Raw genomic sequence first — 19,833 nt, 5'->3', positions numbered from 1 at the left:
TCGAAGCATCATTGTCATCTCACCAACTATTGTTTCTATGACTATCGCTACCGCTTAGTGATAAAGTAAAGCAATTACATGGCAATTGCATTTCATACAATAAAGCGACAACCATATGGCTCCTGCCAGTTGCCGATAACTGTGTTAAAAACATGATCATTTCATACAATAAAATTTAGCATCATGTCTTAACTATATCACATCACAACATGCCCTGCAAAAACAAGTTAGACGTCATCTACTTTGTTGTTGCAAGTTTTACGTGGCTGCTATGGGCTGAGCAAGAACGTTCTTACCTACGCATCAAAAACCACAACACGTATAGTGATTGTTTTTTTATTTTCAGAAAGAACCCTGTTCATTGAATCCGATTCAACTAAAGTTGGAGAAACTGACACCCACCAGCCACCTGTGTGCGAAGCACGTCGGTAGAACCAGTCTCGCGTAAGCGTATGCGTAATGTCGGTCTGGGCCGCTTCATCCAACAATACCGCTGAATCAAGAAACAACTAGTGACATCAAGCAATATGTATATACTCATGCCCAGAACTCCTTTGTGTTCTACTCGTGCATATAACATCTACGTATAGACCTGGCTCGGATGCCACTGTTGGGGAACACAGTAGTTTTAAAAAAAATTCTACGCACACGCAAGATCTATCATGGTGATGCATAGCAACGAGAGGGGAAGAGTGTTGTCCACGTACCCTCATAGACCGTAAGCAGAAGCGTTATGACAACGCAGTTGATGTAGTCGTACGTCTCCACGATCCGACTGATCCTAGTACCAAAAGTACAGCACCTCCACTATCTGCACACGTTCGGCTCGGTGATGTCCCACAAACTCTTGATCCAGCTGAGTGTCGAGGAAGAGCTTCGTCAGCACGACGGCGTGATGACAGTGATGATAAAGCTACCGTCGCAGGGTTTTGCCTAAGCACTACGATGACTAGTAGAACGCTCGTGCGTTCACGTGCTTTTGGTGAAAATTAAGATGTTGTTCACATAGCTAAAATAACTGAGAACAATGCCCTCTCACCCAACACGCATATTTTTCTTGACAATCATCAAACACACATCATACTATCAAACATAATAATGTTATTGCCAACCAACAAAATGTTTTTTTAGTTGAAATAGGTTGTGTTTTATTCATTCATCTCAGCGCAATCCGAGTCCAGAAAAAATCATGAATACAAAACGCCGGATACCTGACCCATGTTTTACATAACTTATTTGCACAATCATTGTACGATAGCCGATGAGCAGCTCCATTAGCCGAGTGTCACACATGCCACCCTAAACTCGAACACAGTGACCCAAAAGGACATAAAATTTGTTTATTTTTTGTCTGTTTGAGTCGCCAAATGTTTTCATCATACAGCGATAAATAACTGTGCATTGATACAGGTCCTCAATAAATAAAGCGTTAGTAAGAGAACAGAAGTTATTGCCTGTCTTCTATCTTTCACTCCCTTTGTCTATCACTTGGCTTCCATTCTCCTTTTCTCTTTCTCCCTCTCCACCTTCTCCTTGACACAACGCTATCACCATTGGTGACGCTCTGAATAAGGGATGAGTGCAACCAAAACAATTATATATTATTCTTAAGGGTTAATTACAGAGTTAAACTAAATTCATTTATAGGCACCTGGACTGATTTCTAAATCATAAAATCATAGAGTTGATTACAAAGTGAGCAAACAAAAAAAGAATTTTACAAGGAGAAAAAAAAGTAAACCTAAAAGCTATACATGAGTAGCTAAATGTAAGAACATCATGAACCAATTCTTAAAAAGAGATTTAAGCTGCATTTTGGTACCTGTGAGATCATAGGAGCAGGCCATCAATGCTGACGGTTTCATTTTTATGGTTGAAGATCATAGCATTGTGTCACTACAAGAGGTTATGGGAGAAATCCGCAGAATCCTCGAAGCAATCCCCAAGCTCTTGTTAATGATGCAGTAGACTAAGAAATGATCCCAGGAAATGAATAACAAGATCGAGCATCAACTTCTGTAATAGAAAAATAATCCAATAGAATAAAGCTCTGAACAAAATCTTACTTGCTCACATTGAGAGATAAAACGATAGTGTTGTTACTGTCCAGGTTGACAATTATAGACTCATCAATAGCAATGCAACAAAGATTAGCAAAGGCAGTCTTAATTTATAGAAGGACAACTTAAATCTTGTATATAGAACTCATTCAACAAGTTTAGGAGCCTAAATGTAAGAACATGTATTGACATATCTTTAGCACTATAAATGAAGAAAAGTTTATGGTCTATTGACACACACACACACACACACACACACAGAGAGAGAGAGAGAGAGAGAGAGAGAGAGAGAGAGAGAGAGAGAGAGAGAAACCCTCGGCCATCCTGGAAAGGAAATCTTGCCCACACTCCTAGGCAAGCTAGTCCAATCTCACTGCCACCCCGTCTCCCTGGCTGCCGTTCGATGCCTCCATCCCTCGACACTCCACCTCCCCCATCCCCATGCCGCTTTCATCGATAGCCATCCAGCGACACCGCCTTCGACGAGGTTACCTTCACCGCCGCCACCACAGCACCATGCCTCACCATAATCTCCATGCCCCATTGGTCACGTCCACATACCAAATATTTGGACCTACAAACTGGTTATACGCTTAAAAATTGAGCATGTAAGATCAATGTAAAACCAAACAAGATTCTGCAAACTGAACCACATATAACCCCCAGGCAAAGAAGGGTCATCTGTATCAGTTCCATAACCACATGATAGATAACAGATACCGATTTCCCATCAGATGAGTAGACAATGCTGCGAACCTCCCCAGACGGTTCTGCAAAGGGTTACAAAATGGTGGAAGGAAAATTGGGAAAACAATTGAAATCCTCCTAGAAAGGACAGAAATGTAACAATAACAATAATAATAACAAAGCCTTTAGTCCCAAACAAGTTGGGGTAGGCTAGAGGTGAAACCCATAAGATAATGCATCTAACTCATGGTTCTGGCACATGGATAGCAAGTTTCCACGCACCCCTGTCCATGGCTAGTTCTTTGATGGTACACCAGTTCTTCATATCTCTCTTTACGGACTCCTCCCATGTCAAGTTCGGTCTACCCCGACCTCTCTTGACAGTATCAGCATGCTTTAGCTATCCGCTATGCACGAGAGCTTCAGGAGGCCTGTGCTGAATATGCCCAAACTATCTCAGACAATGTTGGACAAGCTTGATAGGCTTGGCGAGCCAACGCCAAAACTCAACCACTTTTATGAAGATTAAACCCGAAAGAAAGGACAGAAATGACTGAGTTAAATTATTTCTTCTCGAGGGAAAGAATTCAGTAATCTAATTAATACATGCAATGGGAAATTACATTTTCTTTTCTTCTAAGGCACTTATTTTCTTCTCAAAAGATCTCCCTACAAAATTATTCAGTGTACAGTCGATTTTATATCTGAATAAATTTGTGTGAGAAAATTTATGAATACATAATATGATAAAATTTATTTTGTTAAGAGCCTACCTTGCTCTAGAGACCAGTGAGATGATGAAGCATATGATGTGTCTGCAATCGTGAAAATGATCAACATTTTTGTGTCATAACATATCGAGGACGACACAGCCAAATTATTCCTAGTTTTTACAATGCATTAATTGCATTACTGGAATCAATATGTCAAATGCTAAATATTCCAGTCCTAGAATAATGACGTTAAATCAAAGACATCAAGCTGAAAACTGCACATAGTTCAATAGATGTAGTGTACAGAGCATCTCACTAACCTGAGATGTGTTAAGTAAATTGAAAAAAAACTGAGGTATATTTACAGCATGAGGATACTCTATTTTGTTTATTGTTTGAACAGAGCACACGCCCAGCTCAATTTTACTTAAAATCAAAGCAAGACAAAAATAGGTGTAATCTACCTACAACACAGGTCAAAAGTGATCATGAAACCCTACATCTAGCAGCATAATATTGCCTATTATTATTTAACACAGTAGAAATAAGCAGAACAAAGGAACAATTTGTACTGTTTTCTATAGACAACGAAAGAGCTAGTGCTCCTTTCTTCTGAATCATGATTATACTGAAAGAAATCAATTAGTCTTTTGGATCTTATGTACCTTGAGGATGAATCAAGTTGCTTTTCAAGAAGCTTGAGCTCTTTGATGCCAAGTGACATGAGGCCTTTACCAAGCAAATTTCTGTAATTTTCATTGAGTTAAAAGATCACTCTAAGTAGGTACACTAGTTTACATATTAAAACCAAACAGATGTTCGGATTTCATTTCCGGATAAGAAAGTGTGTCTGATTGCTCCAGGTTACAAATACCCCTATAAACCTATGAAGAATGGAACAATTAGATAAAAAAACTTGTGTAGAGAAAGTATTAATAAAAAGATAATTGTAAATTAAACAGGTGATAAGTATCCAGTGAAAACTTTCTTCATGGATCAGTAGATATATAACAAACCACATGGATCAAAGGTTGTTTATCGAACCAGCACTTAAACGCTAATGAGATAATTACGTCCACACTCTGCCTTAATGCAACAACGACTTGGCTACCTCCGCTCTCATGGCCCCTTGAAACTTCGATGCTGAAGCGGGATGAGTTGCACTGAATAAATGTGGCAGTCTGTTCGTTATACAGGTTTTAGTGCAGGCAATTTCTACCTAACCCGTTGATGCATTATGTATGATACTCAATGGTGGAGAACAAACTGATTTCAAGGATGCATTACAGGATTACGAACTTTGAGGCGCAGGATTACTAAATAAAAAATTGTTACCGAAGAGAACGGGACAGCAATTTTTGACTCTGTGATTTCTTAATAGATTATACAATGGCATGAAGCAAGTTTTTACCGAAGAGGGTAGCCCATCAGGTTCCCTACTCATCATGTAAGCTGTCAATGAGTCGCCGTTGAGCCTTGGCTTTCCCCGTCATTGCAGTTATGTCATTCTTCAGTTGGAAAATTATGTAAGCACGGATGTTTGCAGCTCTAGCAATCTTGACAAATTCATTGACCTACATAAAAATGGTGGTCCAGTCATATAAATTATGAAAGGATTAACATCATAAATTTTGTAGGGATTATAAAGGCACAGTAATTCAAGTGACATGTCATTGCATTCCTCTCCATCAACCGAATTGTGTATTTCCCAAATAAATAAAATTACAGACCTGGTGTCAGCATGTAGGAATGAACATATATGTACGCACTTTGTTATCTTCAATCCGTATAACCCCTATTCCACTTGGAGATTCAGAGATAGTCTCAGATTCCAAAGTGTCAAGTCCTTAAAATAATTCTGAAGAACACATACAAAGTTTAAAGCAATTCATAAGATAATACGACTCTTCAAATGCTAGAAAGTTACTTGAGCAGTTAACAAAAAACGAATTGAACAATTCATAATACCCACAAGGGAAAAATGCAGCCATGGATAAGGTCTTCTTTTACAAACCTGATTCTCGGAAGATTATTCAGTAAATAAAATATCAAAATTATCAGATGAAAGCACCTACACAGAGAATCTCATAAGCATCCATGTCATCTAACTTTTCATCAATACACATGCTATCAGCAACAAGAACATTACGGCAGAACTTAGCCTCAGTTATAGCAAAACTATACTAATATGTCGTTCTAACTACATGATTGCTCTTGTAAGTAATTGTACAGGTGTCTGTGAGATGATGGCTGCTATTTTTCTACAGAATACCACTTCCATTGTGTTGATGCAAACTTTGCTGCGACGGACTTGTACTCCCCGACTCACATTATCACGTTTATTGGTATTATATGATGAATTGGGCGCGTCAGTATTATCTTAAATTAGTAACTCTTACAGGCCTCCTGGCTGTGGACACAGAATGCTAGGCTTATCATAGAAGTGTTTTTAGAATACCAACAACCACACAATAGAACATATATATACTCCTATATAGTGTATCAATATGAAGAGATATAGACCGTTGGATCTTTGTAATCCGACGGCTCGCACTCAATTGGTTTAGATAGAGGACTATGTGGCCTCTTATAGACCGTCAGATGGAGTGATCGGACGGCCCACAATGGAGGGATTCGCAGTGTGCACACCCTTCGCTGGCAGACTTCCACCGCAGTAGAGAGTACATGCAGGTTCGTGAATCTTTCGCCGGACACAGCATCCTAGAAATCTCCGGTAGGCTCCCATGAGAGTGCTACCCTAGAGTACTACTACTGGCAAGAAATTCCACCATGCAAAAGTACTGCTACACGTGATGGGAGAGAGACGGAGAAGTGCATGCAGCAGTGCAGCCACGGTAAGGGCAAAATGTTAACTGAAGGGATTTTATTTAGTACAAATAATCATATGCTTGATACTACTATTCATTATCTTCTTTTTTTCAATTGATTGATCCGCCTGGTTATGAGATTACAAACACAAATAAAGTGAAAGCTTAATATATGTTGTAATTAAATAGCTATTACATTCTCTTATAAATTCATTTTACAAACATGATTCAAGTTTTTCCATTGTCTCCAGTAATAATCCCTAAATCCATACGCAGTACATGAATTTTTTAATTTGGACTCATCACCCGCCGTGATATAGAAGCATTTATTAGCCATTGATTTCAAGTGACCCAACGGCCCTGATTTTTGGAATTCGCTTGGTGCGGCTACGCACCAAAACAAGTTGGACACGATATTTCTGGAGTTCTGTTGTTGATGAAAGTAAAAGTTCTATGCAAGAACTTTTGCGGCTGTTTTGTGAAGCACCCATCGTGTAAAGTCATATGGCATGAAGCCACCAATGATGAGTTGACGATGTACAATTGTATGGTGTAAACTTGATTGTTGTTTGATCACAAAACATCACGTGCATAGCACGTACCATATACTAGTAGAACATAGTGTACTATGGAGATTGTATGGGTTGGAAAGGAAACTGCTTCTTATAAAGTACAGTACTAAATATGCATGCTCTTGATTTTTCCTAGAAAGGAAAATGGGGGATCCATTAGAGTTAATAAATCTAAAAAAAGAAGAAGAAAGAAGAGATATTTCCATATACTAATGAGATACTCTATCCATTTCATATTATAAAGTGTAACTTATTCAGACATGGGAAATAAATAAGCCATTAATAGTATAGGAAGATGGTCATGGTAGCCATGAAGTCATTGTCTAGGGAAGGAGAGAAGTTTTAGTATGCGGATTTAATCATAAGTGGTGAAGGTAGGTGAGAAATAAAAAATGGCAAAAGCGAGAGAAAAAAATCATAACGTATGAATGAAGGCATTATATTTTTAAAGACGGGTGAAAATTTAAACGTCCATGGATAAGCATCTTGTAATACAAGGATGATTTCGCAAATTTACCTCATCTCTTGCTGATAATGTCCAAAAGCAGAATCACTGTGCCCATGGATAAGCATTGTAGTACAAGTAATCATTTGAAAGAGAATCAAATTTTTTATTATTCCAGTAACATCTGAAAGCTGCAGGGAAATTTTTCTGCTTCACCAGATGAAACATCTCTTGTAACAGTTCAAAACAGGAAGAACTGAATTACTATCTAACAAGCTATTGGCTTTCTGATATTATAGTTATCATGCATTTAAAATGGAAGTATGTCCATTACAGTCAAGAACAATCTATTGTTGGACAAGAACCAATAAAATGAGCTAACCTGTAATTTCTTAATTTCATAGTTCGTTGGACGCAGTTGTAGAAAATGGATGACGGGTAATGTATCAGCATTTCGAGACATCGCCTCAAGACCACTGTTTCCAAACCAATCACAGTGGTCCGAACACATTGAAGATCCAACATTTTCAAAAAGTGCTTTCATTTGCTGTCATATAGAAGTAGAAGTTACAGCAAGGTAGAAGGTAGAACCAATACAAAGTTTGACAGAGAGGAGGATACCACTTCACAATATTAAATAATACCTGCTTCTCATCTGACCTATTAGCAGCATGTATTTGTCATAAACTTGGTCCTAAATCAGAGTCGCCTGCATATAATGGTAGCTTTCTGAATCAGTAGGCATATAAAGTGTTTTCAACTTCACAGATCAGAAGCATCAAACAATCTGAGAAAATGTTCAAATGCATCAGAAAATCTGTTAGGATATCTAATGAAGGTTGTGGGAGGTTTCTCAAAACTTTCACGTCTGACAATACAGGCAACCAGACCTTCAAGTATCTCACCTTGCACCATTACATAATCCTTTGACCCCAGAACAAAATAGCTAGTACTTCAATGGTGGGGAGAGATGAAAATATATGAGGTCAGTTGAGAGCAGCAGTAAAGACTAAGAAGAGTGTCAGGCAAAAGATAATCTACGAGATAATCATACCTGCCACAGATACATCAGCAATGTCACCAAGGGCTTCGCAAACAGGTGTGGCAGTCCACTCTTCACACAAGAATAATGCGGTAGATTTCCTGATGGAGATGTGAAAAGAAAGAATGATATTTTACGAGTGGACCCAGCACCAAATGCATATGTGCATTCATATGAAATCGATGATACACAGGAGAATTGAACAAGAATTTAGTAACTTCACGAGAATAGGCTGGCTGATCATCATATTCAAGCAATAATCTACTGCGGCAAACATAATAGCAGTGCACTTGTTTATCGAATACTGCACGATAGCAAAACATGGGATGTCACAATAACACTGTACTCCTTCTCCAAACTCCAACGAACACCTAAAAAACAGGACTAAATATTCACGTACCCAATCGCCAGCCTCCCGTAGATGTCCACGTTGCTGCAGTTGAAAGCCTCGTGCAGGACCGCCCAGAGCATGTGGTCGTAGACGAGTTCCGCTTCGGACGGGTCACTGAACCCCTCCCAGGCTACAGGGGATCCTGGCCTGGTCTCGGAGCCCCTCTGGAGGGTGAGGTGAATTGAAACCGCCCTGCCCTGGAGACGCGGCGGGGATGACGGCGTCTCCCGGAGATCGGCGGGGGCGACCCCGGGGACAGGGATTCAAGCCGCCCTGCCCTGGATCCGCGGCGGCAGGGTCTCCCCTCGGACGACGGCTTCTCCCCTGCTTCTCCCGTCGGACGGAGGCGGCGGCGTCTCCCCTCGGCGGTTTCGTCCCCTCCCCTCGGCGGCGGCGGGGTCTCCCCTCGTACAGCGTGGGCGGCAACGAAAGAACTATCGAGAGAGGATGGAGATCGGGGATAGGATCGACAGCGTGGGAGGTGACAAAAAAACAGCGAAAAAAACGGACGTGGGAGGTGGGAGGGGAAGCAAAAAAATCTAGAAAAAAAACCAGTGAAGGTGGGACGAAAAAAACCATGATAGATGGATGAAAATTAACCGGCGAAGACTACCAACTGCTTCATCTCTACTCCTAACTAGAAGAACGCCCGTGCGTTGCAACGGGGCCACATTAACTTTAAGAGTTCAATATTAATATTCTCATACATATCAATCCTTCTTCTCCTTCCGTCTGCCACCGAGACAGGGACCTAGACTTTGTGCTGCTCTTATTGATTTCAAACCCAGACGAGATGGGGTGGTGGGAGGGGGGACGAAAAAACCCAGACGAAACAAAGGAGAAGGAGAGCCTCATCAGTAGCATCATGGTGAATTTCAAACCTAGCGTTGTGCTCCGCCCAACAAACATGGACGCCGCCGCCGGCGGCCCGGTGGAGCTCGAACCCGAGAGACTCTGCTGCTTGCTGGGAGGGGGCGGGGAGGGTCGGAGCACATGAGCATTGACGTAAAGACAGAGTAGGCCGGGGAGATTACTGTGCACGCCGCACAGCGACTTGGACCTCAGAGGGCCTTAGCTCTGTCAGGAGGAGGTCCCGAGTTCCTGCCGAGGACAGCCTGACGGGGGAGACGCACGGCCGCTCGCGCTGCCCGCAACGCGACCACGCCCTGCCCTAGGGTTCTGCGACGGCGGCAGCGTCGTCCACAGCCACACCCTCTCTGAGTCCTGCCCTGAACTGGGGTTCCGAGATGGCGGCGGTGGCGGAGGTCTCTGAGGTTGGAGAGGGGCAAGATGTAGGACGGCGGAGGCTGGAGCCTGGAGCGATGGCGGCGTTTCGGGATTGCAGGCAGGGGGACGTGCGAGGTGAGTGTTTTTTTCACCGGTTTATGTTGTGTTGCCTGCACGGATATATAGGAGAACAAATAGGTGGATTATAATTCCTTCCATTGTATAAGTGCTGGGAAAGGAAGCGAGGGACAAAAATCAATCGAGGGGCCTTTAAGAGTAGAGATTAGTTAATTAGATTTTTCTTTAAAGTCTGTTATTTGTTTTCTTAAAATTTATTATATATTTCCTAAATCAAATTGCATTGATGGGATGGATCGATTGATTTGGATAGTCTATTATTTGTTTCCTTCACATCCATTATATGTTTCCTAAAGCAAATTGCATTGATGAGATGGATCGTTTGATTTGGATGGATCGATTGATTTGTTTCCTTAAAATTGGATTTTTTTTAAAGTCTGTTATTTGTTTCCTTAAAATTTATTATATGTTTCCTAAATCAAATTGCATTGATGGGATGGATCGATTGATTTAGATAGTCTATTATTTGTTTCCTTCACATCCATTATATGTTTCCTAAAGCAAATTGCATTGATGAGATGGATCGTTTGATTTGGATGAATCGATTGATTTGTTTCCTTAAAATTGGATTTTTCTTTAAAGTCTGTTATTTGTTTCCTTAAAGTTTATTATATGTTTCCTAAATCAAATTGCATTGATGGGAGGGTGACGCATGGAAAGTTATGATCCGTTAAGATTTTTTTTGTTGTGTGAGAGGGTAACGCGAAACTAAACCGGTGGGGTAGGGGAGGGACGAAAAAAACCAGCGAAATGAAACGGGCGGGAGGTGGGAGGAAGTACCAAAGAAGTACAAAAAAAAACCGGGTGAGATGGGACGAAAAAAAACCTGGAAGCGAGACTACCAACTGCTCCATTAGGAGTAGAGATGGACGAATTGGTTGAATAGTCCCCCCACTTTCAACCGGTTTATTTTCAACCGGTTTTTCTTCGTCCCACCTCCCACCAGCCCCTCCCACCGGTTTTTCTCTTTTCTCGTCTGACCGGCAATACCCAACGTATTTATGGTAATCAATCATAATTAATCCACGTATAGTAATAAATCAATCCAGGTATGGTAAGGTCATAACTCAGGAAATTTTGAATATGGTAATTATATGGTAATAAATGTAAATTACCCCAAAGGCTATCAATCCAGGTATGGTAAGGCCATAACTCGGGAAATATCGAATATGGTAATAAATTTAAATTACCACCAGGTATGGTAAGGCTATCCACGTATAGTAATAAATCATATAGTAATAAATCATAATTAATCCACGTATAGTAATAAATCAATCCAGGTATGGTAAGGTCATAACTCAGGAAATTTTGAATATGGTAATTATATGGTAATAAATTTAAATTACCCCAAAGGCTATCAATCCAGGTATGGTAAGGCCATAAATTGGGAAATATCGAATATGGTAATAAATTTAAATTACCCCAAAGGCTATCAATCCAGGTATGGTAAGGCCATAACTCGGGAAATATCGAATATGGTAATAAATTTAAATTACCACCAGGTATGGTAAGGTTATCCACGTATAGTAATAAATCATAATTAATCCACGTATAGTAATAAATCAATCCAGGTATGGTAAGGTCATAACTCAGGAAATTTTGAATATGGTAATTATATGGTAATAAATATAAATTACCCCAAAGGCTATCAATCCAGGTATGGTAAGGCCATAACTCGGGAAATATCGAATATGGTAATAAATTTAAATTACCACCAGGTATGATAAGGCTATCGATCCAGGTATGGCACGCCCTCACCTGATCATCTATCACAATCTCCAGCCCCACGCACGCACCAAAGAACCCACCCGGCACCAAACGCAGCTCCTCTCGATCCCCTCGAGTAAACGCTGCCACCGTCGTGCGATCTTCCTGACACAGACGCCGTCGCCGCCTCCTTCCCACCTACGGCGTCCCCCACGTCCATGGTGACGGCGCTCGCGTCCTACACTGACCCTCCGCCTCATATAGGTTGGTCGTTGTTGGAGTGGGATGTGCCGCTGCGGTTTGGGGAGGCGCAATCACGATCTGGTTGGGATCTCAGTGTGGACTCGTTCTCTACGATGAAGGATGGCGCTACCTCCCTGGCAAATGGGATCGGAGGAAGGGGCTCTACGTCGTGAATGTCGGCGAGGCAGCGGCCGAAGGCGAGCCCGACGGTGAGCACGGGTGTTCGTCCCATGAAATAGGCGGCCACGGAGGGCGGATCTGAGGCCACCCCAATCGCCGGTGGCCCTTCCTCCCATCGCTCATCGCCTCCATTCTCTCTCTCCTCTAAATCTTTGTCGCTCCTGCCTGATTCTGACCGACGCCATCCGGCTCTCACATCGACCACCACCAGCACGGCTGCGGACGAGGCGCAACCGCAGACGCCGCCGCCGCCATCCTCATCCACCTCCTCCACCATCCTTCCCAGCCGTCGTCGGGGGCACCCGCCATCTGCGCTCTAGCCCACCCGCTCCCTCCTATCCCCTCCCCCTGCCTGCCAGCCCCGTGATCCATCGCACAGATGGCAGGTACTACAGCGACCTCCTCCCCAACGGATCCGGCCTCCTCCTATGGAGATCCATCCTGGGCACCGCCTTATTCTCATGCATGCACGTCTATATCAACGTCTCATTCCACCTCACATGAGCCTTTACCTTCCCCTCTGCTTCAGATCCACATCACTTTGCAAGGTATGTGCTTGATTGTTCCGAACTGGATCGATGGATTATGCAAGGTACTTTGGGTGTCGTCATTGACGGTAATTGTCACGCCATGCTACCATCGGAGGGGTCCCTCATCGATGATTAGGGTCTTCCGAACTGCACGAGCTCTATTGAGAAGGATGTTTTTAATTCTGGTTTTGCCTACATGCTTTCTTTGCCTATATCTACTTAGCTAATGTCTTCTTATAGATAGTAGCTGCTGAAGTGGTGATCAAAGTTGTTCACTATAAGGAAACAACCATGATAACAAAAGTGTATATTCCCTGACCTTTGACCTGAAGTACTTTTTCATTAGAAACTTGCAACAGCCAGGCATTGAAATTAGCAACAACTTCGTATGTACTGAACTAATTTGCAGCAACACGTACTGAACTAAGTTAGGTTATGCTCATCGTTCCAACATGCTTAGTGATAACCACCTAGCAAGTTGATCAAACATGAAAAAATTGAAGTGCTACTGCTAATCGTACTATTCTGAATGTGAAAATCTATTTAATTGGCTCTTCTCTAATTGTACACTTGCATAAATCTCAGATCTTGCAAATTACAGTATAACCATAAAAGTCATGCTTTGACTCCTATAGGGCCTTTTGCACTTTAATATGACTAATAATTTGCCTTAATATCACAGATTGTATTACTACCTTTCCAAGTGAATGACATTCAAGAAGGTCATTAAATAAAACCAAGAAATCCTTCTGGTATTGAAGTGTAGGAAAGTTGAGACTATAAAACCAAAAGGTTATATTTACGTTTATTAGAGAGGGTTCTTTACTTTTTATAGGAAAACACAAAATGTTGCGATGTAGAGTCTAGGTGGTGGGCCTCCTTGATCCACTTGGTGGATGAGGGCGACTCCGGTCCTGGCACCCATAGTGCCAGTGATCCAAAAATCATAGGGCTTGGATATAGCTCTAGCAGACGTATGCGGCTTGCGCATCAAGCTTGGTCGTCTCGAGCATGGAGATAGGCGAGTTGTAGACAAGAGCTGGTGGGCAGCAAGAAACGCATGCACACCAAAGAACAAATCTGAGTCACATGCCTACTTCTATTGGTTTCTACAAAGAGCGGCTAGCTTAGATCTTAGACCAGTCGGTCACTGTCGAGGTCGCCAAGGTGATCTTACAGCACCGCCATGGGGATTTCTCATGATTTTATGTAGGCAAGCCGCAAGCGGTGGTGGTGATTGGTTGGGTGGTGTCGCTGCCTTGGGAAGAGACGAAGTGATGGTAAAAGTAAGCAGGATCCGATGATTCTTCTGTGGGGATAGCCAAAGTCAAGATGTCGACTACAGACTCGTCGCAGACTTGCAGTGAACCTGGATGCGGCGAGCCTGATTTGTGGATTGATGGCGGGTCTTGACTTTGTTAGGCCGGGATTGGATGGTTGCGGAGGGTGGTGTGCTTGGTTGGGTTCCCATGGAAGAATGTGGCCTCCTCGTGGATCTGGTCATGCCCATCCTAGAGAACATTGTGTCCCTAGCTCCCTCGAGGAGCAAGGACAGTGCAAGCGGCAGCAGGGGGTAGGGTAGATGTAGGGAGGGATGTCGGCGGCTGCTCGAGGTCATCATGATGAAACCCTTGACGTCCCATCTTTATCAATGGAAGTGGAAGAGCACGAAGTCGAGATTGGATAGGAGTTTGAGTTCTTTTTGGCACCGATCGGTTCCCCACTTAAGAGATGTATTTTTTTGCGTGCGAGCAAACAGTGGGTTGATTCTAAAAGGGATAGGCACTTTTCAACAGAAGTGCATGACGGACCAAAAATATGACCTCATTTTATTCGTTTGATAGATATCGTATTATTCGTTGTTGTTCGTTCGGTGAAATTTCCTAATATTTGATTGTTGTATTTCTAATTAGAGCACCCCATAATCGCCCAATATGAGAGGATGATAAATGAAAGATACTGATTATAAATTTTGAAGAGCCCGTGGCAACGCACGGGCGTTATACTAGTTAGGAGTAGAGACAACATGCAATATGTATATACCCACGCCCACAACTTCTTTGTGTTATATTCGTGCATATAACATCTACGCATAGACCTGGCTCGGATGCCACTGTTGGGGAACACAGTAATTTCAAAAAAAATCATACGCACACGCAAGATCTATCATGGTGATGCATAGCAACGAGAGGGGAAGAGTGTTGTCCACGTACCCTCATAGACTGTAAGCGGAAGCGTTATGACAACGCGGTTGATGTAGTCGTATGTCTCCACGATCCAACCGATCCTAGTACCGAAAGTACGGCACCTCCACGATCTGCACAAGTTCGGCTCGGTGATGTCCCACGAACTCTTGATCCAGCTGAGTGTCGAGGGAGAGCTTCGTCACCACGACGGCGTGATGACGGTGATGATGAAGCTATCATCGCAGGACTTCACCTAAGCACTACGATGATATGATCGAGGTGGATTATGGTGGAGGGGGGCACCGCACACGGCTAAGGGATCAATGATCAACTTGTATGTCTATGGGGTGCCCCCTCCCCCGTATATAAAGGAGTGGAGGAGGGGGAGAGGGTCGGCCTCCTAGGCGCGCCCAAGGGGGGAGTCCTACTCCCATCCCTAGTTGGAGTAGGAGAGGGAAGGAAGGGGAGAAGGAGAGAAGTAAAGGGGGCCGCCCCCTTCCCAATTCGGATTGGGCTTGGGGGGGCGCCCCCACCTTGGCTGCCTCCTCCTTTCCACTATGGCCCATTAAGGCCCATTGACTCTCCGGGGGTTCCGGTAACCCCATGGTACTTCGGTATATGCCCGAACTTTCTCGAAATCTTTTCGATGTCCAAACATAGTCATCCAATATATCGATCTTTATGTCTTGATCATTTCGAGACTCCTCATCATGTCTGTAATCACATCCGGTGTAACGCCCCGGACACACACGCCGGTGGTCGTTACTCCGGGCAGGATCTAGACTGGCCCCATAGATCAATACTAGTCTTTTCTGCGCACTTTTTACTCACTCGTGCACACCCGGGACCAACTTCTCGGTCGGTCACCCATCCTGAAATTACTCCAAGCTAAGCACTCTTAACTTTGGAGTTCTATCCGAATGGGCTTCCGGAAAAGAAGGAACTCCTTATTGATATGAGTAGTCTATCATCCCTAATAAGCCAGGCTATCACATACACCCCCACTCAGAGGAACCGACGTCCTCGTCGGGCCACAGGAACATTCCCTCTTGGCACATATGTCTGTGCATCCAGTCCGGTACATGTGTCATGCGTGTGCCACGACGGGTCACAAACATCATGAACAACATGACCACACACCTGTCCACAAACATCCGTGTAACCGTGAGGGTCGGCTCTGATACCAACTTCTAACGCCCTAAACACACCCGCCGGTGGTCGTTACTCCTGGCGGGATCTAGACTGGCCCCATAGATCAATACTAGTCTTTTCTGCGCACTTTTTCCTCACTCGTGCGCACCCAGGAGCAACTTCCCGGTTGGTCACCCATCCTGAAATTACTCCAAGCTGAGCACGCTTAACTTTGGAGTTCTATCCGAATGGGCTTCCGGAAAAGAAGGAATTCCTTATTCATATGAGTAGTCTATCATCCCTAATAAGCCAAGCTATCACATCCGGGACTCCGAACTACCTTCGGTACATCAAAACACATAAACTCATAATACCGATCGTCACCGAACGTTAAGCGTGCGAACCCTACGGGTTCGAGAACTATGTAAACATGACCGAGAAAGTCTCCAGTCAATAACCAATAGAGGAATCTGAATGTTCATATTGGCTCCCCATATTCTACGAAGATCTTTATCGGTCAAAACGCATAATGATATACGTTGTTCCCTTTATCATCGGTATGTTACTTGCCCGAGGTTCGATCGTCGGTATTGCAATACCTAGTTCAATCTCATTACCGGCAAGTATCTTTACTCGTTCCATAATGCATCATCCCGCAACTAACTCATTAGTCACATTGCTTGCAAGGCTTATATTGATGTGCATTACCGAGAGGGCCCAGAGATACCTCTCCGACAATCGGAGTGACAAATTCTAATCTCGATCTATGCCAACTCAACAAGCACCATCGGAGACACCTGTAGAGCACCTTCACCCAGTTACGTTGTGACATTTGGTAGCACACAAAGTGTTCCTCCGATATTCGGGAGTTGCATGATCTCATAGTCATAGGAACATATATAAGTTATGGAGAAAGCAATAGCAACAAACTAAACGATCATCGTGCTAAGCTAACGAATGGGTCAAGTCAATCACATCATTCTCTAATGATGTGATCCCGTTAATCAAATGAAAACTCATGTCAATGGTTAGGAAACATAACCATCATTGATTCAACGAGCTAGTCTAGTAGAGGCATACTAGTGACATTATGTTTGTCTACGTATTCACACATGTACTAAGTCTCTGGTTAATACAATTCTAGCATGAATAATAAACATTTATCATGATATAAGGAAATATAAATAACAACTTTATTATTGCGTCTAGGGCATATTTCCTTCAAATGCTTCTACTCCCAAATATTGAACGAAGCACCAAATAAGCCTCTGGTCGCCCAAAACCGCGAGAGACTAATGTTTGATGGTAGGGAATTACTATCCTCACTTTGACCCGTGTAGCCTATCAGCCCGATGTCCATAGATCTAAACCGCGGTAGGTTTGTAACTTCACCAAGACACCTGCCAAGCGCCTCCGAGAAGCATTCATACACCGTGGGCGCCTAAACACCCACGCGTAGGGCTGGAATTCGAGCCGAGTCGAGCCAGCTCGACTCGACTCGCTAGAGCTTGTTTCGTTAACGAGCTAGCTCGACTCGACTCGTTATTATTAATGAGCTCAAATCCAAGATTGGCTCGGCTCGTATAACTCGCGAGTTGACTCGTTTAGCTTGTTAAGCTCGTTAAACATATGAACATAAAACCCTCAAATATTATAAAAATTATTATGTATATATTAAACATATATATCACTAAACAATAGTAATTTCCTTGTAACGCATGAGTCTCCTAGGCGGTTGGGCCTTCAACGGCTAGGCCTTGTGTTGTGCGCCTGGGACATAGGGTGCTGAGTGGCTGATCTTTTTTTTATATTGGGAGTGGCTGATCTTTTGTACCGAGCATAACGAGTTACACGAGTACTCATGAGATTGGCTCGTTTAACTTGGTATATAAACGATCTTAAACTAAAGCTCGGCTCGACTCGTTATTCTTCGAGTTCGAGTCGATTCGAGCCAAGTCATGAGCTACTTGTTTAGCTCACGAGCTTCGAGCTTTTTTTCCAGCCCTACCCACGCGCTCGGCCGAAATCTGTCCCGCCCACTATTTGGGACACCCGGTATTACCGTTCTACCCCGACCCGCAATACGTCCGAAATTTTAGATGGGAGCAAAGTTTGTAACTTTCCCCAAATTTCAAACAAGCACGTCCCAAACCAAAACATTGTTCCCTCTTCGCTCCCCTTCCTGTTTCCCAATTCATACTCCGTGGGTGCCAAAACGCCCTCTCCACCAACTGCGAAACCCCATCCTCCTACGTCCTCCACCCCATCGTGCCCAATCCACCGTCGCCCTCCTCCATCATAACAGAGCCGGTACCCCGACATCGTCCTCCAACGCAACCGCAACCGCAACACCCTCAAGGACTCAGTAGCTGAAGCTGTGGCAGAGCTGCCTCCACGACGCCAATGTTGACGTGCGCCATACCCAAGCCACTTCGACCATGTCGTGCTGCGCCTCACTTCTGCAGCTCCACTGCCGCAACCGTCCACCGCACCGGAGTTGTTTCCGCTACGCCGTTGTTCGCCGCCTCGGATCTGCTTCCCCGCCGCTGTAAGGGCATATTTATCCCTAAGTGTTTTGGTGATTGATGACAACGCATTTGCGGACTAATCGTGTGCCTTGAGTATTCCAGACACTTCATTGCTAGGCACAAGACAATTGGGTGCCCCTCGAAGACTGATGAAGACGGCGTCTTTTCTACGTTTCCTTTTGGTGGATTTGAGTCGTAGGAAAGCCGTACTATTAAGAGGGGGTCCGCGTTGGAAAGGTTTGGGTGGAATCATCACGTACACGTCTCCTTCTTGTCCCCTCCTTTTTCCTTGGAGCTTCCTCCGTTTTCTTGCCTCCCTTGTCTGGCTGCTGTGGTTGGTTGCGGTAGTACTGCTCCCAGGAAAACGGTAGTACCGTAGGCATACGCAGTACTACCGCGCGGTAGCGCGGTAGTACCGCTCCCCTGGAGCCGCACTACTGCTGCCCACCAGGCTAGTGCCGCCCCTTTGCGGTAGTAGGGGCGGATGTAATTTTTTATGTCCGCACCTACCGCGGTAGTACCATTTTCGCCGAGCGGTAGTACCGCGCTATGCAGTCAGGCAGTAGTACCGCCCCTCGGCGGTACTACTGTGTCGGGTTTTTGCTACTTCCATTTCTTTGCGGAAGTAGGCACGGGAGTTCCCTTCCCCCTGGCTGGGGGGTTTTGCCTTGCGGTAGTACCGCGCGTGCGGAAGTACCGCCCCCAGCTCCTGCGCGTCTGTTTATCTTTACTGTCGCTGGGGTTGCGGCAGTACCATGGGTCGGTACGGTAGTACCGCACAGCCGTGCGGTAGTACCGCTTAGTTGCAAGCAGTAGTACCGTGCGGCCTTGCGATAGTACCGCTGGCCAGGCACGGTAGTACCGCTGGCCGCGGGCTGGTTGGTGGGTAACGGTTGGATCCTTTTCCCACACTATATCAGGGGTCCCCTTCTTCCCCGTTAACTTACCTCTTCCACCCCAAGCTCCATTATTGCTCTAAGCTCCATTTCCGCCCGATCTCACTCCCTAGCCGACCAAACTTGTTGATTTGCTCGGGAGTGGTTGAGAAGGCCTCGATCTACACTTCCACCAAGAGATATTTGATTCCCCCCACTAATCCCTTGCGGATCTTGTTACTCTTGGGTGTTTGAGCATCCTAGACGGTTGAGGTCACTGCAAAGCCATAGTCCATTGTGGTGAAGCTTCGTGGTGTTGTTGGGAGCCTCCAATTGAGTTGTGGAGATTG

At 44.1% G+C, this 19,833-nt stretch overlaps 1 long non-coding RNA gene across 18 annotated transcripts; it reads right to left on the bottom strand.

Moving 5' to 3' along the window:
* Positions 1–1,322: 1,322 nt before the first annotated feature.
* On the bottom strand, positions 1,323–9,183 carry LOC119354924. Of its 18 annotated transcripts, none has more exons than XR_005171349.1 (9): positions 8,748–9,183; positions 8,360–8,448; positions 7,950–8,014; positions 5,191–7,852; positions 4,872–5,034; positions 4,126–4,206; positions 3,521–3,562; positions 1,823–2,830; positions 1,323–1,564 (listed from the first exon to the last, which is right to left on the bottom strand). It is a non-coding gene; the product is annotated as an uncharacterized LOC119354924 (long non-coding RNA). The 18 variants fall into 18 exon arrangements; XR_005171345.1 differs by having other exon boundaries at positions 1,823–4,206; positions 5,191–5,318; positions 5,475–5,531; positions 7,378–7,852; XR_005171348.1 differs by having other exon boundaries at positions 1,823–4,206; positions 5,191–5,318; positions 7,378–7,496; positions 7,688–7,852.
* Positions 9,184–19,833: the final 10,650 nt, after the last annotated feature.

This window comes from Triticum dicoccoides, chromosome 2A (assembly GCF_002162155.2).
Source record: "Triticum dicoccoides isolate Atlit2015 ecotype Zavitan chromosome 2A, WEW_v2.0, whole genome shotgun sequence".
NCBI lineage: Eukaryota > Viridiplantae > Streptophyta > Magnoliopsida > Poales > Poaceae > Triticum > Triticum dicoccoides.
Note: the sequence above shows the minus strand (reverse complement) of the source record. Positions and strands in the feature narration are given on the sequence as shown.